The 26,211-nt window shown below is 36.4% G+C and overlaps 1 non-coding gene across 1 annotated transcript; it reads left to right on the plus strand.

Annotated features, from left to right (window-relative positions):
• The first annotated feature begins 1,491 nt into the window (after nucleotides 1-1,491).
• On the plus strand, nucleotides 1,492-1,610 carry LOC124521350 (5S ribosomal RNA). The gene has a single exon (XR_006964454.1). It is a non-coding gene; the product is annotated as a 5S ribosomal RNA (ribosomal RNA).
• The last annotated feature ends 24,601 nt before the right edge of the window (nucleotides 1,611-26,211 follow it).

Genomic DNA, 26,211 nt, shown 5'->3' on the forward strand with positions numbered 1-26,211 from the left:
CTCTCCCAGTAAAGAGTAAAGGTGATACCCTGGTTAGATGTAACTCGACTTACTCTCTACTTACTTACATCCAAGCAGCTGAAGAAAACAAACAACCTTGCTAATGGGTCTCCTGCAAAATCACAAAAGCTTAACGGGAAGTCATGTCAAGCAACATAATTATTTTCACCAAGGGTAGTATCGCCCCCTAGAGGGCAGTAAGTGTTTTATGGAGATGATGTTAGTCTCCGTGTACTCAGACCTGAGCATTTACACGTGTAAATACCTGTTAGTTTATTATGACTTACTTTCCTTTTATTTCTTTGTATTATGGTGAGGACAGTATGTGGATTTAAAAATATGTGTGTAGCTAGGTTAAATTATTACTTTATTTTTACAGTAGTAGCAAAGGTGCTAAAAAATATGTTACAAAAGTGGTCATTGTGGTCAATGAGGACAGGGTTGAGTGGTCAAATGAGTGGTCAGTGAGTGGTCAAAAGTGGACAGGGTTGAGAACAACTGTTCTGGTCAATTTACTTTCTCATGTTTATGTATTTATGTGTTTATTTATATAATAGACTTTATTTTTTTGGAGCAGTTTTAGGTCCACAGCAAAACTGAACAAAGGTACAGGCATTTCCCTTCTGGCCCCCACTGCCACTCACGCATGGCCTCCTCCATTACCAACATCCCCCAACAGAGTGGTTCATTTGTTACAATTGATGAACCTACACTGACACATTATTATCACCCCAAATCCATAGTTTATATTAACGTTTACTCTTAGTGTTGTATACTATGGGTTTCGACAAATGTATAATGACATGTATCGATTATTACAGTATCATATAGTACAGGTTTCTCTGCCCTAAAAGTTCTCTGTGCTTCACCTATTCAACCCTTCTTTGCATCTCATGATTATTTCACAGTTTTCTCTTTCCTCAAACATCTAACATCTTTTCCCAAGTCCTATCAGCTAAGTATTTTACTGAACTGAGAATTAAAAACAATTGGGAGAGAACCTCTATGCACTCCACTGTCCAGCTCATCTACATCTATACCCAGGAAGCTTGCATCCTTCCTTAGTAGTATGTGTGAACTGTCTGTGCTTCATTCCAAGGCTTTCCCTTCATTTATCACTGGATGCTATTTTCTCTTTACTACTCAAGGACATTGTTCAAACAATTATCCCTTTTCTCCTCCATCTTCATTTTTTTTTTCTCTCTCTCAACACTGGAGAGAATGCCACTGACATTCAAACACACTTGCTGTGGTAATGAGAATTCTAAAAATAACTACCTTGACCCTGCACACACCCCCTGTTAATTTGCTTACTCATCCCATATTATTGCTCCCTTTTATAGAAAATTTCTGAAAGGATTTTCTTCTTTTGCTTCTTAAACTATGATTGGCCAACAACATCAGCCACCAAGGAGCTGGGTAGAAATACGAACTCTCAGATCCTACTCTAGACATGTTGAATCAGAAACTCCATTTTAAAAGGATCTTCATGTCTACGGCCATACCACCCTGAACGCGCCCGATCTCGTCTGATCTCGGAAGCTAAGCAGGGTCGGGCCTGGTTAGTACTTGGATGGGAGACCGCCTGGGAATACCGGGTGCTGTAGGCTTTGGGGCGCCTGGGTGGCGCAGTCGGTTAAGCGTCCGACTTCAGCCAGGTCACGATCTCGCGGTCTGTGAGTTCGAGCCCCGCGTCGGGCTCTGGGCTGATGGCTTGGAGCCTGTTTCCGATTCTGTGTCTCCCTCTCTCTCTGCCCCTCCCCCGTTCATGCTCTGTCTCTCTCTGTCCCAAAAATAAATAAACGTTGAAAAAAAAAAAATTAAAAAAAAAAAAAAATAAAAGGATCTTCATGATTTATAATGACATTAAAGTTTGAGAAACATTAATCTGTAGTGCCTGTTTTCAATTCTTGTATTTTCTCTTGACTCTACTTCAAAAATTTTTCCTTTCTACTCTGTACTGAAACAGCTCATTTTAATATTTTTGAATACAGTTGACACATAATGTTACATTCGTTTTAGGTGTACAGCATGTCTGTACATTATGCTGTGCTCACCACAAGTGTAGCTGCCATCTGTCATCATACCCTAGTATAATACCATTGACTATGCTGGACCTTTTATCCCCGTGACTTATTAAAGCCTGTATCTTCTACTCCCCTTCACTCCCTCCACCCTTTCGAGATCACCAGTTATCTCCAAATTATTAAATTCACAGTCAGTGTTCACTACTCATCTTACTGGGTCTGCGCATCATGTGACATGGTTGAAATCTCTGTTGTGCCTCATCTTCAAGACCATTCACATTTATGTAAGGGGCTCACTCCTTGGGACTTTCTTGTTCCCTCCGTTTAATTGACTAATTTATCTCATCTAGTGCCATGGCTTTAAAAATTTTTTTTTACATGTTTATTTATTTTTGAGAGAGAGAGACAGAGCGTAAGCGGGAGAGGGACAGAGAGAGAGAGGGAGACACAGTATCTGAAGCAAGCTCCAGGCTCTGAGCTGTCAGCCCAGAGCCCATCATGGGGCTTGAACTCACAAACTGTGAGATCATGGCCTGAGCTGAAGTTGGACACTTAACCAACTGAGCCATTCAGGTGTCCCATTTTTTAATGTTTACTTATTTTTGAGAGAGAGAGGGAGAGAGAAAGAGAATCAGAGAAAGAGGGAGAATAGAATCTGAAGCAGGCTCCAGGCTCTGAGCTATCAGCACAGAGCCTGATGCAGGGCTTGAACTCAAGAGCCGTGAGATCATGACCTGAGCCGAAGTTGGACGCATAACCAACTGAGCCACCCCGGCACCCCTAAATGCCAGGGCCTTTAATGCTGCCTGTTGATATAGTCCCCACGTTTCATATTTCAAGGCTAAAGTCAAATACCAACTTCTTACTGGAATATTTACAGATTCTCCTAGTAGAAATTAATCACCCTTTCTTATAAGTGATTATTCCCATCACTTGTACTTCTAGTTTCTCACTTTTTTCCATTTTATTTTATAGTTTGTTTATAAATTCTTTGGAGACAGGATCTATATAACATTCATCTCTATGTACTCATATTTCACTCTTTTATTAAAAAATACATATTTCAGGGTGCCTGGTGGCTCTGTCGGTTCAGTGTCTGACTTGATCTCGGCTCAGGTCATGATCTCACAGTTCATGAGATTGAGTCCCGTCTCAGATTCTGCACTGACAACACAGAGTCTGCTTGGGATTCTTGGGAGTCTCCCTCTCTCTCTGCCTCTCTCCTATACTCTCTCTCTCTCTCTTTCTCAAGATAAATAAACTTAAAAAAATACATTTTTCTCATGTAATAAGTGCTCAATAAATGCTTATTAAAGAGAAGTTTTTCCTCCCTTCCTGGAGTGTATGATGGGCTTAAAATTCCATGTGCAGTTTGCTCCAGGATCATTAAAATCTGTACCTACACTCCTATTATCCTCAAGAAGCCAATCCCCATGTGAACGGTCGACATTAATCTTTTCTTGTAAAAAAACAAAAAATGTAGGCAAGATCAGAGATAATTGAGTAGCAACTGGATTTGCAAGGCACCTTTTCAGACACACTCAGTGAGACTCATGGAATTCTGCACACAAAACTACTACTTGAAGGGACACACTCTACAGAATAAATCATAGAAATTAGATTGTGAAAATGGTCTTCTTTCAGCTCTTTCTGTAGTTGGCTCCTCATCTTTTATTTCTTGGGTGTGATGGGATCACCACAGAAAGGCGTTCTCTAATCATCCTTTCTGAAACAATACTTTTCAGTCATGCTGTGTCTTATTACGTTGTTTTATTTTAGTCATTTACTTATTATCTGAAATTATATGTATTTTTAGGTTTTTATTGTCTATCTGCTGCCCCTATGGAATATGAGCCCTATAACTGCAGAAACTTGGCTTGTCTATGTTCTTCAGTTACGAAGTAAACAGTGCATGGCACATAGTATGTGCTTAGTAAATATTAGTTGAGTAAATGGGTAAGTACAACCTGAGGACACTGGAAAGCTTCTTTGGTCCTTACCTTCATCTGCACAGACCTTAAAGGTAATTTTTTCAAAGTTTATTTTGAGAGGCAGAGTACACAAATGGGGGAGGGGAAGAGAGAGAGAATCCCAAGGAGGCTCTACACTGGCAGTGCAGAGCCCAGTGTGGGGCTTGAACACACAAACGCTGAGATCATGACCTGAGCTGAAATCAAGAGTTGGACACTGAACTGACTGAGTCACCCAGGTGCCCCTATAAATCTTATATTAATATAATTTGGTGGGGTGCCTGGGTGGCTCAGTTGGTTAAGTGTCCACCCTCAGCTCAGGTCATGATCTCATGGTTCCATGAGTTCGAGCCCCACATCAGGCTCTGTGCTGACAGCTCAGAGGCTGGAGCATGTTTCTGATTCTGGGTCTCCCTCCCTCTCTCTCTGCCCCTCCACCACTCATACTCTGTCTCTCTCTCTCAAAAATTAAGGTATACACATATATGTATATGTATATGTATATGTATATGTATATGTATATGTATATGTATGTGTATATATTAAACTTGGTGATGAGGAGGTAAAGAGAAAGGAGGAGAATATTAATGACTTATGGGCTACTGACTTCCTTTAAAAGACTTAGAAGTCTTTTGGATTTTGAAATGGCAAATGCGTTAGGAAATATCTACAAAGCTAAAATAGAAATATTTTACTAAGGACTTTGAAGTGGGTATTCAACAAATATTCTTTGATGGACTCATTTGGACGCTTACTTGGCCGAAATGATACATACGTAGCTGGTATAATTTCTCTGCCAGAGCCCATGTTTGGAACTGCAAAAACCCTATAAAAGGTTACAATGACTTTTTTTTTCCTTGCTCACTTTCAGTTGTATTTTCTAAGTGTTTTCTTGTTGTTGTTGTTGTTGTTGTTGTTGTTGTTCTGTTTTGTACTTTTATTTTATTTTATTGTAGTATAGTTAACATACAGTACTATATCAGTTTCAGGTGTACAGTATAGTGATTCGACATTTCCATACATTATGCAGTCCTTACTCTGATCAGGGTAGTCATCATCCGTCACCATACAATGTTATTTATTACAGTATTTACTAAAGAACATCTTAGGCCAATGTATGATCTCAGATCAGCAGCACTGGCATCACCTGGGAGCTTGTCAGGAATGAAAATTTTTAGGTCTTACTCCAGATCTACTGAAGTAGAATCTAAATTTTGACAAAATACACAGATCATTCATATGCACATTTATGTTTGAGGACTAGTACAATAGAAATGATATCTATCCAATGAAGAAGTGACTTAACAGCTGTTTCTGAAAATAGAGTAGGAGGGTGAGCGTAGGGCAAAGATTGAAGCTGAGGGTGAGGGGTGTATGAACAGTGATTTAAAGTGAGCAAGTTAACCCAACAAGGATTAAGTGGTATTCATTTTCACCTCATGGTCACAATAAGCAACTTGGATGAACACACACGTCATTGAGTCTAGTGACTCTTCTAACATGGCACAGATGTTTGGCAGTACATAGAAAATGGAGGGCAGATCTATTTTCTGACTTGATTATAATGAAACACACTTTTTTTCCTATTGAGAGTTTTAACTCAGTGCTTAATGATGCTTCATGAATTTCCTCAAGGCTTTTTAGTACCTGTGAAGGAGTCAGAAAGTGATAGGTTTGGTTCTATGCAGTAGGTCAACTTTAGCCACAAAGGAGAAAGAAGGAAGGAAAAAGACTTGGAGAAATAGAGAAAAAGTTTGTGTGTGTGTGTGTGTGTGTGTGTGTGTGTGTGTGTGTGTGTGTAGGGTGTATGGGATAGGGTTGTTGAAATTTATATATAAGAAGGGATTTGGTTTTTCCTTGCTGAGGAAGAACATAAATAGTGCTACAGATGTTATTTGGGAAAGAAGAAAAGAGCTGAAATTGTCTTCATATAGACCTTTGGAGTGGGCAGGGGACTCATATCCTGAAATAAAAATTCAATATGAAATAGATCTATGCTTATGTTCTTAGATCTGGGGAATTACGGTGATTTACTAATGCACTATATTGCCATGACATCTTTATGAAGTCACTTTAAGCTTTCCTATATTTTTAATTAGAAGTCATTTAGCCAATGCCTCTGCTCCTTGGCAGCAGTGGACTTAAATGGCTACAGAATAAAAAATGAATAATGAACGTTGCCCTCCCCTCTAAATACCCCACATTGACCAAGGAGAGGTGATCACTCTCTGTATGCCAAAGATTTTTCTCAAGTGGAATTTGGAGAAATGGAGTTTCACACTCCATCTCCCAGTCTTCCTTATGTTTTGACACAGGTCCCAATATAGTGCTTTGTACTTCCTTAGTAAAGCGTTTGTTTTTTCATTGTTCAGTCCCCTCAATGACTGTGGTCAGTGAATTCTGATGGCTTTGAATAAAAAGATGGATAACCCCAAGTGAGGAGAGCAACTTTAAGAGTCCATTTTTTGGAGAGCTTTTACTTAAATCCACTGCTGTCTTAATCTGTATACACTTTAGATGGGAGGAGAGAGACTAGAAGAGAGGACTTTTTGTAGGTACAATTTTGATGCATCCTTTCCCTGTAATCTAACAAATCTTTACCTTTTTTTTTTCAACGTTTATTTATTTTTGGGACAGAGAGAGACAGAGCATGAACGGGGGAGGGGCAGAGAGAGAGGGAGACACAGAATCGGAAACAGGCTCCAGGCTCCGAGCCATCAGCCCAGAGCCTGATGCGGGGCTCGAACTCACGGACCGCGAGATCGTGACCTGGCTGAAGTCGGACGCTTAACCGACTGCGCCACCCAGGCGCCCCACAAATCTTTACCTTTGACTTCCCTATAAATTATCAAAGTCTAGTCAATACAAGGTATATTAGTTTGTTAGGGCTCCCATAACAAGATGCCATAAGCTGAATAGCTTATAGATAACAAATGAATTTTCTCACAATTTTGGAGGCTAGAATTCTGAGATCAAGGTATCAGTAGGATCACTTCCTTCTGAGCCTTCTCCCCTTGGCTTGTAGATGGCTGCCTTCTCCCTGTGTCTTCACATGGTCTTCCCATTGCATGTGTCTTTGTCCTAATCACTTCTTAGAGTTTTACTGGGTTATGGCCCACTTTAGTGACCTCATTTTAACTTATTGCTTCTTGAAAGACTCTGTCTCCTAATATAGTCACATTCATTCATTGTAGATATTGGGGAGTGGGAACACAATTCAGCCCATAACACAAGGCAAACATTTGACCAGGCATAAAGCCTGGACATTAAGGAGCAGACTAATGAGAAATGAAACTTAACATGTTATCAATGTTGTATCATTTGCTTTCCTGAACTCCCAGGACTAAGCTTCTCTTATCACCATGGGGAATTAGGAAGGGTATAAAAGACTGTTCTCTACAAACTCTTCCCTTTAATTTACTCCCCACTTTCTGTGAGATTTTCCTTGTTGGTATACTGAATCCCGCTAGGGAGAATTTTAGTTGGGTTGCCCTGTTGGTGGTCAAATTGTGCTCTTTACAAATGCAACCTAAGAGCCAGGCCCATCTGGGAGGAGGGGCTACCATCTACTTAGGGCTTCATCCACTCAGAGGGGCCAGTTTTTCTGATATACCCACCTCAAAGGGGACCCATTATATTCTCACAAAATTGTCATTTAATCTGTGTTTGGAGGTTTACTTTTTTTTGTGTGTGCCTTCTGGCTGTATCACATATAGAAGAGAAAAAAATGATTATTTTGTTCAGGAAATTTCATGAAGCCATGCTCAGTGACGCTTCAAGCAGGTCTGTGAAGAGCTGTGTAACTGAAGCACAGGAGAGGAAATTTTTCGGGTGAGCATGATAAAAAAGCTTCCTACTCAAAGTCAGGAAGTTGGGGTTCCTGAAGAGGGCCAAGCTGCCACTCATCTTTCTGATGGTCTGCTCAGCTGCTTGATTCCTCAGCTGCAGAATACTGGGATTATTTTGCTTGCTTTATAATTTTTATTCATTTTTTAAATAGATACTGAAGACACAATATATTCAAAGTTTCTAAATCTTATGCTCAAAATTTGAAACATATGAAAAACTGTGCCATTCTCTGTCCTCAGAGAGGCAGAGACTTGCTACTTAAAGTGTGGTCCATGAGTCAGCAGCATCACTTTGTGAGAAATGTAGGATCTCCGATCCTACTCCCGACCTATAGGATCAGAACTGCATTTTAACAAAATCCAGGCGATCCTTGCACACATAAAAAAATGACAGCTGTTGTAGATGCGTAGGTGTAAACATTTTGAATCTGAGTCTCAGCTATAGCACTTTCTCAACACCAATGCAGGAAGGCAGCCTAAATTCAACCTTATCTTATTAGCATCCTTGTCTTAGGGTTGCCTGAAATCCATAAAGCCCACAGCCACATAGGTGGAGTTAACAGATCCAGCAAGTATGTTATTTATATTTAAGATCAACATAATTGGTTTCACCGGCTTTGTTGCGTACAGTTAATCTAAGCAACTGTGGGAATAGCAACCCTACCACCAACTGAAAGAATAGAATAGACAAACTAGTCCTGTAAAGTATACCACTACAGGGAAACTGTCCCACTGATTGTTCTTGCTCACTTGATGGGGTGTGTGTGTGTGTGTGTGTGTGTGTGTGTGGGAAGAGGGGATACTGTCTTACTTTACTTCTAATGTTTAAAGGTGGATAATACTGAAAGGTTGAGTTTCTGTTTGGAGGCTCTAGAACTCACTCTGATGAGAATTCTCATATAATATCCAATCCATTTCTACAAGGGGGAAAAAAGATCATGGTGGGACACCCCCTAGAAGTTAGGGTACCATAGCCTTTCTTTTACCCCAAACAAATATGTACGTATTGTGATATGTGTTCATAGAAAGACTCAGTTTAGATTCATTCATTTAGCATTGGATGCCTTTTTTGTTAATTTGATTAATCCTATAATAAATATAAATAAATTGAAAGGCAAAATTTAGTTCCACTTATTGGATACAACCCAATGCAACAAATACAATGTGGGCCATTTTAGGTCTTAAGCATTCATAGTTGCAAAAGGTTGTTTTATGTATAAATGAATAAATACACATATATTCTTTTTCTTCCCCTTTCAGTAAATGGGAGCATATGCAATATGCTTTAACATATCCTTCACATTTGCACATCTTCTCTCTTATTGCAACTGTAAGGACTAACCATGTAGCTGCTCAATTATGAGGTGTTGTCAGGCTTTATTTAGCATGACTTTGAGCTTCTCCAGAGCTCCAAGGCTTTTCCCCAAGGCTAAAATTATGATGAAAAATCACTTGCTTATTTTTTGATACCTTGAAATTATTAAAAATTATTATGATTTTTTTTCTAAAAAGGCTAATACATATACATGATACAAACAGTAAAACAAGGAAGGTCAGGAAAGGAAGTCTTTCCTACTCCTTGACCACTAGTCACCCAGTTCCTGCCCCCAGGACAACTGTTAGGTTGTCTTCTGAGGCTTTGTTTCCCTTCACCCAGATATTTCTTGCTTTGTCTTCCAAGAAGGCAATTTGTCCTGCAAGGGCAACAAGCTACATTAAATGGTTACTTTTTCACAATCAATATTTAATACAAAGGCAGTCTTCATGGGCTCCCCAGGTATAAACCTGGAAAATGATTCTGCAATTTGGCTATTTAGGAATAAAGAAAACTTCAAAGATCCCTGAGTGCATTGGTTGCTTCCATATAGAATTACACTGCCTGTATTGATGCAGCAAATATTCACTTCTAGTATTCCTCTGATTCCTAATGAGATAGGCATTCTGAAACAGAATTAGGAAAAAATGGAGCCCATGGATATGGTAACTGCCTCTATATTGTCCCTTAAGGTTATTAGTAAAAAAATAGTTCATGAAACATTTCTCACTCTTCACAGTGTTCCCTAAATTTGTATTTAGTTGTGACTGCTAAGTTTCTGATTCCAAATTAGGTTGGGTACTCATAGAGAATCTAGATGAATTTTGTGTAGCTATATGATAAATGTGATTTAAGCAATCAGAGTTTAAATTATTAACATTTATGTAAAAAATTAACATGGATATATTGTATATTTTAAAACAAAATTCACATGAAGTTTTAAGATAAAATAGTCTTCAAAGAGAAATTAAGCCTGTGGTACCATGTTTTTTCTCTACCACTTAAAGGAAATTCTTGGAAAAATTTGGCAGACATTATAAATACATAAAACTCTGTGGAAGTTGAATGATGAACTAATGCTGGCATATACAGAATGAAGAGCAAAGAGTGGGTGTTAAAATTGGAATGTGGGAGGTGAACAGTTTTTCAGTAGCTTAGTCAAATGAACGCGATTTAATGATGTAACTGTCCATGATTGAAATAAGAAAATAGTGATAGAACCCAACAGCAGCTAAGAATATGTCCTATGTTAATAGGAGGCTTTTTAAAAAATATATGTGGTACAATCTGAGTATTTTTCCTACATCCTAAAAGTCAGATAATTAAATTCTACTGTCAAACAAGTGTTGATTTAAAAATCATTATTACCTTTATTAAACAGCATTTTAATAGATGCTAAAGAAGGTAAGTCCTATTACCTACAGACAGACAATTTGTTCTTTGTTCTCAGGGAAACTAGAGTGGTAGTTAAAGAGCAGTTATTAAAAGATGATAGAAAAAATTGTCAAAAAGCAGTTAGTTTTTTCCCCCATAGTTGGTTTAAGTAAAATCCCACGATTTCCTTTTGGTATCATAAATTCATGTTACCATTCCCCCACACCCAGTTATATTGTGGGATTTTTTTTTTTTTTTGGTAATTTTACTTAAAATATTTTAGCCTATTTTTAGTATATTGATTTATAATATACTGTTGGATCATATGACAAAATATATTTATAATTAGTGTGGAGTGATATATATATGTGTAAATTAACATTAATCTACACCTTAGGATTGGTTGATCAGCCTCTGAACTGCCTCCATCAGCTTGAGAGATGGACACAGTTAAGTTTTCAATATTTATATGTAAATCTAAACCAGAGTGATTGTTAATTAGCCCACATAATCTAGGAAAAAAATACTTCATTGGTGAGATGAGCAATGTTCAAAATGTATAGTAGTTAAGAAAGATTGTAACAGGATCTGTGTCCTTGAATAAAGAAGTATCTCATAAGACCTGCATCCTAATCTTGTCAGAGTGGTCCCTTAGGTCTAGGGCTTACTTTGATCCTTTGACCCTACCCTCACAGGTAACCATTATGTAAATTGATAAACAACAAAGTCTTCTTATCCGGTTAGTAAAATATTGCATCTATTTTGAAATGAACCTTTTGTACTGTGTGCTTATTATTAGAGCACCCAAGAGCTGAGAGTGGCAAGAGGCTATATGGCTGTTTTTCTATCTACTTGTTATGAGATATTTTTAGGATTGACAGAATTATGTTTGGGACTTGCTTTCCTGTAATGTACTACTTGGAAACTAGGTAGTAAGGGACAAGATGCATAGAGCCAATTGGAGTTCAATGATTTTCATCATCAGATGCTGACAATTGTTCAGTGAACTAATACTTTTTACATTAGTATCAAACATTTCAGGCTTAAATATGCAACCAAACTTGGAGAGGATCTATTGGCCTGTCTTGGTGAATGTTCCATGTATATTTGAAAAGAATGTGTATTTTGTGGTTGGATGGAGTCTTTGGTAAGGGTCAGTTAGGACAAACTAGTAGATGCTGCTGTTCAAGTCTTCTGTATCTTCACTGATTTTCCATCTGCTCTGTCAGTTACTGAGATGAGTGTTGATGCAGCACCTGTGCGTTTGTCTATTCTCCTTTCATGTCTATAAGTTTTTGCTTTGTGTATTTTGGAGCTCTATAATTAGCACACATTTAGTGTTGTTACCTCATTTTGATGAATTGACCCTTTTAACATTATGTAATGTCTTTTTATCCCCAGTGATATTACTTGTTCTCACGTTATTGTAGCTACTCTGTACTTTGTTATGAGTAACGTTTACATGGGTTATCCTTTTTTAATTCTTGTAAGAGCACTATAAACCTTTAGATTTCCTGTGACAAATATCTCTAATGGTAGAAAATGGGGAGTGTTGGGGAGGAATTTCAATCTCGAATGCTTTATTGTGGCTGAACTGCATGTAACAGATGATGTAACAGAACTGTTGTCAGAGCTGTTTCAGAATCCAGTTCTTAGATATATTCCTTAAGATTGAATGTGAACCTCTGTCCTCTAACTAAATATAATGACTCCGAATACTAAAGCCCTATGAAAAGACACATTAAAAATGCATTTCCTAAAAATAAATTATCTATTCATTTTGGGTATTTAAAAAATAAATCATTATAAAAGACGTAGCTATAATATAAAAAGTACTTTTTTTTTTGCACAAACCTACAAAACCTAATATTGATCCTCTTTGCTAAAACTATTGAATGGCCTTTGATATTCTTTTATGTGTTCAATAATGTGTCTGTCCAGTCTAATGAAATATTGTGCCTCAATTTGTTTGGGGATAATGGTACAATAAAATGTAGGCTTAAGCATGAAAACCTTGTCAATACAATTTACTGTGTTTTTTTTTGTAGGTTTACAGTGCTGCAAAAAATCATGACATTATAAAGCTGTACCCATAAAGCATCCATCACATAACTCTCCTACTTTCTATGCTAAGCAAGTTATTAAAAACTATTAACACAAATTATGGGAAAATAATGTTTTATTTTTAGAATAATTGATATCCCCTTGTTAATTAAAACATTGTTGCTTTTATTTTTGATGAAAACAACATTTTCATTTTGTTTTGCATGCCAAATTAAAACAAATATAATTATTGCCTTATTCTTCCAGGTCCTTAAAGAGATTACTATTATTCTCCATTTGGCGAATATAGACTTATAAGTAAACAGCTGTTGATTTATTTCTCCTTCTCTAAGGATTTTGATCTCAATACTTAGAATTTTTTAATTAGCAGAAGGCAACAAAAGAAGTGAAAAACCACAAAATGTAAAAATATGTTGTAATAAGTGTGTTTAAAATGAGTTTCTTGAGGTGGATATTGCTAGGCTTTGGAAAAGGGAAGATGCATATCTTTGATCTCTTTATTTCAAGCAGAGAATGACTAAGCAACAAAAACAAACAAAAAAATCAATTGTTTTATGGGTTTGTCAGGAGCTTAGCTCTGTTAAGTGAAGCTACAGTGGGAAAGTTCAGCTACCAGGTCGTAGAATGGCAAAGATAAACTATCGGGGACCAGATGCTGGTAGTGGACTAGAGACTCAAGATGCTAATGAGGCATTGCAGGTCAAGTCTTTTGTAAGGCAGCAGAATATCAGAATCTGTGGAGCAGGGAAGGATGGAGGGAGGCCCTGGAAGAGGTCATTGCAAGCATTTCTCGATAGAATAAACAATGCAGAATGTTATAGTTGGAAGGGGAAATCATTAACTTTAGCACAAAAGATAAGCATATTGTTCATGAATTTAGAGGAGGGACCGTCACATCAGAAAATTGCACTTTGTGTCACAGTATTGAGGAGAGAAGTTGAAAATACCAAGGAAATAGCCTCAAAAGGGATTTAACACTAAATCTCAGTATAACTCATAAGATATTGGGCATGTGGTATTTAAGCACTTACATCTTGAGTTACTGTTGCTGAAAGAATATATACTATACACATCATGGCTGCATGAAAAGGGCATTTTCAGTTCCAGTTAATAACATAAAGTGACAATGAGTTGTAATATCCCTTATGCACCATTTCAAGTTTCCAGAGATTTTCATTCTTTCTATGGGAAGAATGCAGATGACCAGCATTCATTTCTTAGAGACAGAGAATTGCAATAATCTAAAACCAATGGCGGACACAATGTTAACGAATGTATTGGAGGAAAGTTTCCACAAAAGCCAATGGATCATAACTCTGTACACAAAGATTACATTTTGAGGAAATATTATAGGGCCAAGATGGTAGCTACTCTGATGTTAACTACTTCTGATTTGCCTATACAGTATGTATTTCTGCCCAGTCCTACCCCCCAGACAACAAAATAGTCTTCTTATCAGTTATAGTATTGCGTCCTACAGACCTTGGTAATTGGCTTAAGGGTTGAGGTAACTGGTATTCCGCCTCAAAATGTAGATTTAACATAATTTCCTCCAAGTTTTTAATGGATTCCTCTTCTCACATCATTATATCTTCTCATTGTATCCTGTGTAATTTCTTTCATACCATTTATTACACAGATGTGTATTTATGTTTTTATATGTTGGTCTTCAGCTTACCACCAGACTTGTGAGAATTTTAAAAAGAAAATTGTACCTTATTTGTCTATTACATCCAGTACTCAATACAAGCCTAAAAAAAAATCATTCACTAAATATTTGTTGGATGAATACTTTCCTTTTCAGTACTCTTTTAAGACATTGTTGCACCTTTTTAGCTTAAATTTTTCTTACTCTAATTCTTCAACTGAAATACCACTTTGGCAGTAATGAACTTAGCTATTGAAAAGACAAACCCTATTTGAATTCAATATCTCTTTAAGTATTATTGCTTTTAGAGCATTTTCTCCATTTGTCTAATTTTATAGGTGAATGTTTTAGTTCAGATATTTATGTTTATGAGTATTATTACAGAGGATAAATGGATTTGTACTGCGATGATGGAAAAAAATTAATAGAAATGGTAACATAAAAGCACTAGTTTCATTTAAATTCTAGGGAAAAAAACCCCACAACACTTCTTCTTTCAGAATTGTTACTACATAAATTAAACTAGTAATTCATAGTAAATTAGGGAACAAAGTATAATTTAGTAAATTGAAGCAGTAAAGCTATTCTGGTGCTGGGTAATTGTAGGGCTCACCTTGAAGAAGTAGGGATAATGGAGAGGGAACATATTATATTTACCATTTTTCTGCCTACAGTGTTATACTTCACTGATTTCAGCTATGAAACAAGGGATTGTCAAGAGTATGGAATATCTTTAAAAGAAATATAATTAGCATACTATTCTTTAATAAGGGTGCTTATTATATTATTCTATTCAGTAAAATTTAGAGATACGGAGTCAAATGTTTTGTAGTTTTAAAATATCATATAAAGGTAAATGTTTATACTTCCATTTTACATATTGCTGGATTTGATTTGTCACATATTGTTTTCTTTTGTGGTTGGGGGGATTTTAATCCCAATTTATGACTGAAATAGTCCAGTAATTTTTTGAATTTTTCTTTTCTGGCTTTGGTATAGATTATATTAACTTTGTGATAGTTTGTTTTATGTACCAATTTGGCCAGCCGATAGTCCCCAGTTATTTAATCAAACACTACGGTGTTACTGTGAAGGCATTTTATAGATGTAATTAAAATCCATAATCAGTTGACTTTAACTAAGGCAAATTATCCTAAAATATTTATTGAATGATTATCTTAGATTATCATGCATAAGTCTGATTCAGTCAATTGCAAGGTCTTGAAAGCAGAGTTGAGGCTTCCCTCAGAAAGTATCAATCCAACTGTAGATGGCAATTTCAGCTCTTGCCCCTGAATTCCACCCACTTCTTTCTGATGTCTTGGACTTTGAATTTCAGACATGCCTTATCAGTCCCCACAGTCACCTAAATCAATTGCTTGCGATAAATTTCTAAATATGTATCTCCTACTAGTTCTGTTTCTCTGGTTGAACCCTGACTGATAGAACTTTTATAAATGAGTTTCAGAGTAACTTTTTTTCTATTCTATGAAGTAATTTGTATAAAATTGGGATGTTCTGTTATGTAAAAGTTGATAGAACTTGCTTTTAAAACTCTTTAGGCCTTGCAAACCTTGCAACTGATGAGACTGATATCCAGAATATATAAAGAACTCCTACAACTCAACAGTGAAAAAATAAACTGCCTAACTAAAAAATAGGAAAATGACTTGAACAGACATTTCTTCAAAGAAGATATACAAATGGACAAAAATCACATGAAAAGATGCTCAACATCAGTAGTCATTAGGGAAATGAAAATCAAAATCATGATGAGATACCACTTCACACCATTAGGATGGCTACTATTAAAAAAAAACACAAAAACTCCAAAAACAAAAACCAAAAATAAATGTTGGCAAGGATGTGGATAAATTGGAACACTTGTGCACTGTTAGTGAGAAAATGGCATAGCTAACGTGGAAGATAATAGGATGACTCATCAAAAGATTAAATATAGAATTATATGCTTCAGCAGTTCTGCTTCTGGGTATATGCCCAAAAGAGCAGCTCAAATGTCCACAGGGATGAATGGATAAACAAGGGTATATGTCTACATGCATATACACACAGACACAGACACACATAGACACACACACACACACACACACACACACACACACACACACACAGGAATATTATTCAGCCCTAAAAAGGAAGGACATTTCGACATATACTGCAGTATGAATGTTTCTTGAAGACATTATGTTAAGAGTAATAAGCCATATACAAAGGGACATGTGGGCATGATTCCACTTAAAGGAGGTTCCTAGACTAGTCAAGTTCATGGGGACAGAAAGAATGAGGTTTGACAGAAGTTGGGCAGGGGATGGTGAATTGGTGTTTAATTTGTGTAGAGTTTCATCTTGGGAAAATGAAAGAGTTCTGGAAATGGGTGGTGGTGATGATTGTACAACAGTGTGAGTAGACTCAGTGCCACAGGACTGTACACTTAAAAATGGTTAGAGGTGCTTGGGTTGTTGAGTTGGTTAAGCATCCCACTCTTGATTTTGGCTCAGGTGTTGATCTCATGGTGGTGAGATGGAGCCCCACTTCTGGCTCTGCACTGGGCATAGAGCCTGATTAAGATGATCTCTCCCTGTCCCCCTCTCCCACTCATGTGCGCCAGTGCACACTCTCTCCTTTCTCAAAAAAATGGTTAAAATAATAATTTTTAATTAATTTATTTTTATTTTTTATTTTTTTTAGAGAGTGCAAGTAGAGGAGAAGGTTAGAGGGAGAGAGATAGAATATCTTAAGCGGGCTCCGTGCTCATCATGGAGCCTGGTGTCAGGAATGATCCCATGAACCTGGGATTATGACATGAGCCAAAATCAAGGGTCCTATGCTCAACCGACTGAACCACCCAGGTGCCTCTAAAATAATAATTTTGATGAGATGTATGTTTTACAAAAAGAAAAAAACTCTTTAGGCTTGATTTTTTTCCTTGTGAAAAAATTTTCAAAAATTCAATATTTTAAGTGATTATAATTTCTTAATAGTTAAAGGATTACCTAGGCTTTTTGTTACTTTTTGTTGTAATTCTGCTTCTCTTCCATAATCAGTCTTACTGGATTATTTTTTTTAGTTTTATTTTATTAGTCTTCTCAAGGAATCAATGTATGTATGCTATATTATTCCTGTCAATTATATCTTTACTTTCTCTTTCATTAACTTCTGATTTTAATATTATTGTTTGTCTTTTGTTTTCTTTAGATTGTTTTCTTGTTCTTAACTTCTTAATTTGGACAATTAAGTAATTTATTTTCAGTTTTCCCCTCTTTTCTAATATGTATATTTGAGTCTATAGGTTTGCCTTTAAATGTTCTTTTAGCTGCATCTCACAAGTTTAGATATGTGGTATTTTATTTATTTTTTAAAGTCTATTTATTTATTTTGGGGGAGAGAGAGGGAGAACGAGTAGGGGAGGGGCAGAAAGAGAAGGAGAAAGAGAATCTCAAGCAGACTTGATGCTGTCAGAGCAGAACCTGATGCGGGGCTCAATCTCACCAAATGTGAGATTGTGACCTGAGCCAAAGTTGGACACTTAACCAACCGAACCACTCAGGTGCCCCTAGATATCTATTATTTTAAATGTGATATGAGACCAAACAGTTTTCATGTATCAATATCAGTGAACTCTTTTCTCCAGGAAATTCTTGCCCCAAGAAGATAAATCTGCAAACCAATAAATAACTTCACTGTTTGCCTAAGGAAATTCTTCAAACCAATTTATCTGGACTTAAAAAATAAGTTTTTTATGGTAGAATACTTTGCTCATTAAGACAAACAGCTTGATTCTCATCAAAACGTGTTGTTCATCAATACTCACCTAAAGACCATTGTCTTGCTTTCTCTACCAGTCTTAAAGTATGTTATAAAAATTTTCTAATTTCAGTAAGTTCCCTGACTTTAATTTACCTTAATTTGAGCCAGACTCCAAAATCTTATATTTTTGGAGATACTATCTCGTATCTTGTAACCTGTATTAGTGGTCCTGTAACAATTACAGGACCTGTGTTAGTATCCTGTAACAAATTTCCATAAACTGGGTGACTTAAAACAACAGAAATTTCCTGTCTCCCTGTTTTGGAGGCTACACGCCTTCCAGGAGCTCTGTGGAAGAATCTATTCTCTACCTCCTCTAGCTTCTGCACGGCTTCATTTGTTTCTTGTTGCTATGTCATTCCAGTCTCTGCCTCCATCTTCTTACAGTCTACTCCTCTATGTGTCAAATATCTATTTGCCTTTTTCTTATAAAGATATCTGTCATTGGACAATCCAAGATGATCCAGTTTTGAGATTCTTCACTTACTTACATCCTCAAAAGCTCTTTTCCCAACAGAGGTCACGTTCATATATTCTAGAAGTTAGAACGTGGACACATCTTTTTGGGGGTCACTATTCTACCCATTGTACCTTCTCAGAGGGCTGCTGTAAGGATTAAATAAAATAAGGCATGTAAAAAGGTTTATATGGTTCCTGATATATACAGATTATCTAGGAAATAATAGTTATTATTTTCCAAGGAATGCAAGAGTAGTTCTGATTTAGGATTCTATCAATGTATATTACTCTATTATCATATAAAAGGAAGAACATCATGTGGTTTTCTCAATAGGTACCAAAGCTTATTTTGAAAAAACAAAATCAGTACCCATTTCTGGAAGTGACAAACATATGAACTTTTTTTTTTTTTAACTTGAAAAACTAGATCTAGCAGAAACCTAATGGAAATATGAGACTTGATTTTTAGAAATTAGAGATTTTTTATTACAGGTAATAAGACTTTCTACCATGCTATTAATCAATATTACATTCATCCAGCAAAGTAATGTGATCCAAAAGAATATAAAATAAGTATAAATACAGAAAAATAAAGTCTTTATAATTTACATATGATCTGATTGCCTACACAGAAAACTAGGGAACCAACTGACAAATTGAACTAATAAAAGAGCTGTATATTGACTAGATTAAGGAACAACTTCAATGTCTTACATGAGTGATGGCCAGTTAAGAATTTTCATTAAAAAAAATCTCATTCTCAATAGCAAAAGATCTACCAAACATATCTGAGCGACTCTAGCACACATGTTGGAGAATATATGAAGAAATATAGAAAACATGACTTAAGGACATACAAAAAGATGTGAATAAATTGATACATTCGTGATCAAGAATGGCAAGACTCAATGAATTGATTTTTAAATTCAATGAAGTACTAATCAAAACCAAACAATCATTATCAAGCTTGACCTGTTGATTTTAAAATTGTGTGAAAGAAAACATGGAAATTAAAGGAAAAAAAAAGAAAACATTAAAGAATAAGGGGATTGTTCTACCTGACATTAGAATGTACTATCAAAGAAAAATACTTTAAAATATTGTAACTCTGGTGTAAGAATTAATAAATAGAGTTGTCTTTTCAGAAGACAATAATGAATCCAAAATAAAACATATTCATATGATTTTTTTGGCAATTTTATACATTATATTTCCAGTCAATAAGGAAAGATTATAATTGGGACAATTGAATATCTGTTCGAAACAAGCAAAAAATTGAAAACAGATTCCTATATCTCATCATAAAAAAGAAAATCTAGGGATGCCTGGGTGTCTCAGTCGGTTAAGTGTCCAACTCTTGATTTTGAGTCAGGTAATGATCTCACAGTTGTGAGATTGAGCCTCATGTCAGGCTCTGTGCTGACCATGGAGCCTGCTTGAGATTCTCTCTCTCTCTGTCTCTGCCTCTCCCATGCTCATGCACTCTCTCTTTAAATAAACATTAAAAAAAATAAAATCTAGAGATGAATTATAGAGATGAATAGATCACAAAGCCTTAATAATATCAAAGGAAATTATGAGAATAGAAAATATTGTTTTCTTTTTTTTAAAGTTTATTTTATTTTTGTGAGAGAGAAATCGTGCATGTGCAGGAGAGGGGGGTGGGCAGAGATAGAGGGATAGAGAGAATTCCAAGCAGGCTCCACACTGTCAGCATGGAGCCTGACACAGCTTCAGTCTCACGAACCATGAGATCATGACCTGAGCTGAAATCAAGAGTTGGATGCTTAACCTACTGAGCCATCCAGGTGCCCCTAGAAAATATTTCTAATCTCAACATTGGAAAAAAATTCTCCATATGCTAACATAAGGCCCAGAATTCATAAAGAATAGAGAGACTTAAAAATTTTTAGCTAGACATATCTGTCACTTATTTTTCTTTATGAATTCTGACACATATTTCTTAGATATCTATCACACATTTGTTTATCCAGCCTGATTCCTCTTCTAATGCATTAGATGTTGAGGTTTCACGAAATAGGATATGACTAACAAAATTTGTTTTCGTAGTGAGAAATACAGTAAGAATAAAAGCCAAGATAACAAAAGTTATTATTCATTTTTTAGGGCAAACATGTAATTTTTCTATCAAGCCAATTCAAAGCTCTATTTCCACCACACTGAATAGTGAGTCAAGGAAGAGGTTTCTGAGAGGCTCCCATGCAAAGCTTGAAGCTCCTCCCTGTCTTGAGGAGGAATAAGATGGATATGGGATCTGAACAACAATTTCTGTTGGAGCTGTGATGGAACTTTCAGTGTAACCAATCAAGATGGTAGAGGATTTTGTTTTTGTTTGTAGGGCTCCCTGCTTTGGAATATCTCTTATTTCCTGTTCTTTTCTGTCTTTTGAACTTCCTCTGTGTGATGTCATAAGAAAAACCTAGACATGCTCCTGCTTAGTTGCTCATCCCCTATCCTCTGAGAAGGCCTAGCAGAAACCCAGCTGTGGCTCATGGGAAAGGAGAAGGGAGGTAGAGTAGGGAATCCCTATGTTTGGCTGGGGAAGGTGCTCACTGCATGTAGGAGGTATTGGCTTCATTGTCTGTGTATATAGAATATGTCACTCAGGGACCTCTGGGGGGCAGCACTTTGGTGGGTGGTCTCCTCCCTTGATCTGACATAAATATTTTTTCCTCTCTCTCTCTTTTCTCTCTCTCTCCTTATTGCTAAAGCAATTATATTGTTTTACTGGGATATTTTGAAAACAAAACAAAACAAAATTTAATCTTTGCATAAGGGAGATTCTTTAAGGAGACAGATAAGAATTTAAACTTAGATAGTTTTTAGTTAGCTTGTTTCTTTGTTGATTCACATGGAGTTTCGCATCAATATGTCCTAATGATTCTTCTGTACTTGTGGTATGAATGTAGATACTGGGTGTGGAACCTAAGAACTATAGCTCAAACGGCTAGAGGAGCTTGAAATAGTCATGCTTGAGATTCATAAAACTAAGCAGATTTCTGTATAAAAGTGACAAGATTTTAGGAGCATTTTAATAGAGGAGCAGATAATTCTTTGAAGAAGTATTCAGTAGGCAAAGAGGACACATACATAGAATAAAAGTTCTCAATGCTGCTTTGTTAACAAATCTACTGACAAACATATACAACAGCAAAAGATTTGAACAATATTTGTCAAGAGTTGAATGTGACAGGTGTGTTAATGGAATGAGCGAAGGTTTGGTGTTAGAAAGGCCTGGGTGGCAATATTTACAAAGTTGGTCATCTAAAAAGTATTTTGTAAAACCTAGATGAAGTAATAAAGGGTGGGCCATAGTTGCCAGAATCTGGGAGTAGGGGGAAGAAATCTTGGTAGTGATAAAATGTCCTGGGTCTTGAATATAGTGGTGGGTACACAACTGAATGCTTCTGTCAAAATTCATACAACTCTATGCCAAAAAGGGTTAATTTCCCTGTAATTCTCTTAATATCTGAACATCATTGAGGGCCCAACCCATAAGCTGCAAGCCAAAAAAGAAGCAGGGAAATCTCAATCAACATTTGAGATGCCCTCTGGATGCTTTAGGCACCCCTAATCTCTCTCTCTGTCTCTCTGACTCTTTAAGGTATTTAGGTATTCTTTAATTATCTGTGTTGCCACAGAGTTACTGTATGCCCACGGACAGACAGTCCTCAAAGAAACCATGACCGTAATTTAGGATGCAGTTAGGAAATAATAGAATTTACAGAATAAATTTGTAATACAGTTTTGAGGTGATGTATATCAGCTTCTAAACAGAGTTCTTGACAAAAGCTACTAGAGCATATTCCAATAACAGAGGGATATCACTGAATGATTTTAATCTGTGTTGATATCTATAATCAATGTGTTTTAGACAGTTTACATATAATGTGTGCTAGACAGTTTACATACATCTGCACCCCTTCAACTCTTGAACCCGTATCCTCCAGTGTCCCGTGTTGCCTCAGAGCACATAATTTGTGTTGACGCAGAATTTTACTGCTGCAAGGAGAAGTTGAGGGCCAATTAGAGATGGGCTCTTTGATGGAGATTTTGAGGATATTTTAATCCTTAATTTTAGACCTGGAGCTTTAGAAGTTAAGCATATTTTCTTCTTAAAGAGTTGAAGTTCAGCTTTAAAAAACATTTTCAGTTTCTAAGACTGCTAATATAGTCAATATTGTGAAAGGATCAATATTTTACTTGAAAATATTTTAATTACTTACATAGAGAAGGTGCTTCCAAGAGACAATGGAGCCATGTATATAATAAATATAACATATGAATGAAAATAGCCTTGTATCTCAGTGTAGCTGTACCATTATATAAAATTGCCTTAAGCCAGTATTGCTTTCCTGCTCACTGTTACAATAACTTCTTAGCTCTCTTGCTTCTTCCATTGTCCTTTCCCTCATAACGGAATGAGTATAAGCTTTATTTTGCTTTTTTATTTAACACAACAGCCAGAGTCCAATTTTAAATTCTCAAATATGATTTTACTATATCCCTGCTTAAAATCCTTCAGTGCTACACTGCTGTTCTTGGATTATGATCCAGTGGCTTTTGTCCTTGCTATAAATACTTAAAATGACGTCATTTCTGTCTACCTCTTCAAACATGGCCTAAAGCATTGTCCAAGGGTCTTGGGTCTCGGGCTCTCTCAATGCATATGTGTGTGTGTGTGTGTGTGTGTGTGTGTGTAGATATATATCTATAATTCATACATATTAAATTACATATTATATGTTATATAACAGTGACAAATAATCATTGACCAATTTCTGTTTATGAATTTCATGGATTTTACTCAAAAGATATGTTCTTCGTCCTCAAGATATTTGGAATCTAGAAGAAATGCAACTAACTGTATGATGCAAAGCAGAATAAAATTAAGGTTACAATCTTGGGAAAAAGAAAGGACTATGGAGGGACAGTTTAGGGGCTAATTTTGATACAAATAATTGGGAACAGCTTAAAGGAAGTTTGCTTTTTATTTAACTTCTTCACCATATTGTTATATAAGTGGTGTAAAATACATCAGTAGAGGAAATACAAGATAACATAAACGTGAGGTAAATAGATAATTAAAAAATATGGACTGGAAATGTAAAACAAAGCCAGAAGTAATACGAAAACACGTACGGTAATAATGACCACATCTTCCATGAGAGGGTCACAAGTTGGCTTTAAATTTTCTAGTTGCAAACTTGTAAAGGGGAAATTGATCACTTATGTGCTTCCTAGTGTCCACAAGATACAAAGAATCCCTGTTGCTCATGACAAGTGTCCCTCCATTTATAATCAAGAATTAGGAGAGTTTACTCCTGGAAGTTTTCCACGAAGAGGAAATTGTGATACGATATGTTCTACATCCTTGAAAACACCTTCAGAGTTTGTAAGAGGGCAATCAAAAGGAGTGCAATCAAAAGGGGAACCTGGGTGGCTCAGTCAGTTAAACATCCTACTCTTGACTTCAGCTCAGGTCATGATCTCACGTTGGTGAGATTAAGTCCCTCATCGGGCCCTGCACTGACAGAGTGGAGCCTGCTTCAGTTCTCTCCCTCTCTGTCTGCCCATCCTCCACTCATGTGTTCTCTTTCTCTCTCTCAAAATAAATAAACATTTTTAAAAAAGGGGTGAATGTGACAGGGTTATTTCTTCTAAGAACAATTTAGACTGATAATATTGTATGTTGATTATACCTCAATGGAAAAAAAAAAAAAGAATAAGGCTGATGGTGACGTGTCACAGTTCTGCAGAAGGCTAGTACAGTTCAGTTTAGTTTTCCAGTTCCCAGATGATCTAGCTTAATCTAACCAGATTTTAGGGAGAGCTGGAAGAATATAAAAATTGTTTCATGAAAGTGGAATTTGAATTAAGCCTACAAAATCAAAGTAGAAACTTTATAAAAGCAGATCGAGAGAATATGAATAAAGGGGGATATCTAATTGGGGGAAGGTAAATAATTCGATGTGAGAGAAGTGGTTCTCAGTACAGCCTGCACCTTAGAATCACCTGGAAAGCTCACTCTCAGAAATCCTGATTTCATCAGTCTGAGCTCAGTCCTGGGTGTAATTTTTGAAGGCTCCCCAGGTGATCCTAAAGTACAGCTGGGACGGGGTGGGGGGAACCGAGCTAACACCTTGTTCCTCAAGTGTGGATCATGGGCTGGCACAGGCTGCCTGGTCTGGCATTGTAGGTTATGAGCCGTGAAAGGCAAGTTGGGCCAGGTGTGGAAGGTCTTGAATATTGTTCCTAGGAAATTAGCTACTCAAGGCTCCTCAAGGGCAGGGACGGGCCATTTAGCCTAGCACCATCACCTAACAGTATTTTTAACAGCTTTTTATAAGTTACAATGCTTGCGCCTTAGTAGTGATAGATTGCTTCAACATTTTACAACTTGGTTTTTAGTAACAACCATATTACCAGTTTTTTTTAGGTATGGCACATTGTCCTTTTAAAATGCACACTTTCTCCTCCATCGTCACCTTCATAGAAACTGTATTATACTCTGTGCTACTTAAGGGTCTTGCTATTTGTTTCCTTTCTCTCCAGCCATGCAAAACCCCTTATGTTATTCTATCAAGATTCTAGTCAGCAGCTTTTGGGCACAGGTGATGAAATTACAAAACATTTCAGGTAAAACAATCACTTGATTTTCTTGAGTTCTTTTAACCATATTTTGAAAAGAAATATGATGTCTAACAATAAATCATCTAGACACAGCAGGAGCACTCTCGGCAATTTTAGTGAAATTTGTGTCTCCTGAGTTTACTAATGAAAATGAATGGGGCAACTTCTGTGTTCCCACAAACTCTCCAAAACCTTTGCTGCTTCTCAATAGGCAGAAGCTGTAGCTGAATAGAACACTGAAATTGATGTTAGGATTAAAGGTTATGAGCAATGAAGACAGCTGAAAACTTAGATCCATAAAGTCTATGAAAGGCAGGCTATTGAAATGGAATTTTGTGGGCTTTTTGTTTGTTGCTTTTGTTTATTGTGTGTCCAAGGCTAATTATACTAATTAGATTAGAAGGCACGAATGGAAATTAAAGAAAAAGCCATTCAGAAAGAAGGAAAGAAAGAAAGAAAGAAAGAAAGAAAGAAAGAAAGAAAGAAAGCAAGCAAGCGTCAGGAATTGCTTTGTTAGTTGATAACTCAGGAGAAGGAATGGAAGAGTGGTTTCATCCTTCACCAAACCCTGGAAATAGATTGTGTGGAAATGGAATTTTTTGAGCGGAGGTCGTATTCAGGGCTCATATTGTTATATTATCTTGGTCATTGAATTTGAGGACTAAGATGAAGTAAAGTAAGCTTATGTAAAAATAAAATGTAGTATGTAAAGGATCAGAAAATCTATAAAATAAAATAAAAATAATCTCTGAGTTGAGAATTTGTTGAAAATTTCTATGTGATGTCAGTATTGCTATAAAAGTAAAAAGCTTATTTGTTGAAGCACCTCCAAAAGAATAATAAAAACATCTAGCTGCATAACAACTGTGTGCGTATTTTGAGAATTATTCTGTTATAAGCAAAGAAGGATCTTCATACCCCTGTCATGCAAGGGCACTTTTAGCCCAGTAAATGGCACAGCAAAAAATACAATAAAATTGAGATAAGATAAGATAAGATAAAATAAAATAAAATAAAATAAAAT

Source organism: Lynx rufus, unplaced genomic scaffold (assembly GCF_022079265.1).
Source record: "Lynx rufus isolate CCGP_SWC_20201006 ecotype Redwood Valley unplaced genomic scaffold, mLynRuf1.p SCAF_3, whole genome shotgun sequence".
In the NCBI taxonomy this organism is placed as follows: domain Eukaryota; kingdom Metazoa; phylum Chordata; class Mammalia; order Carnivora; family Felidae; genus Lynx; species Lynx rufus.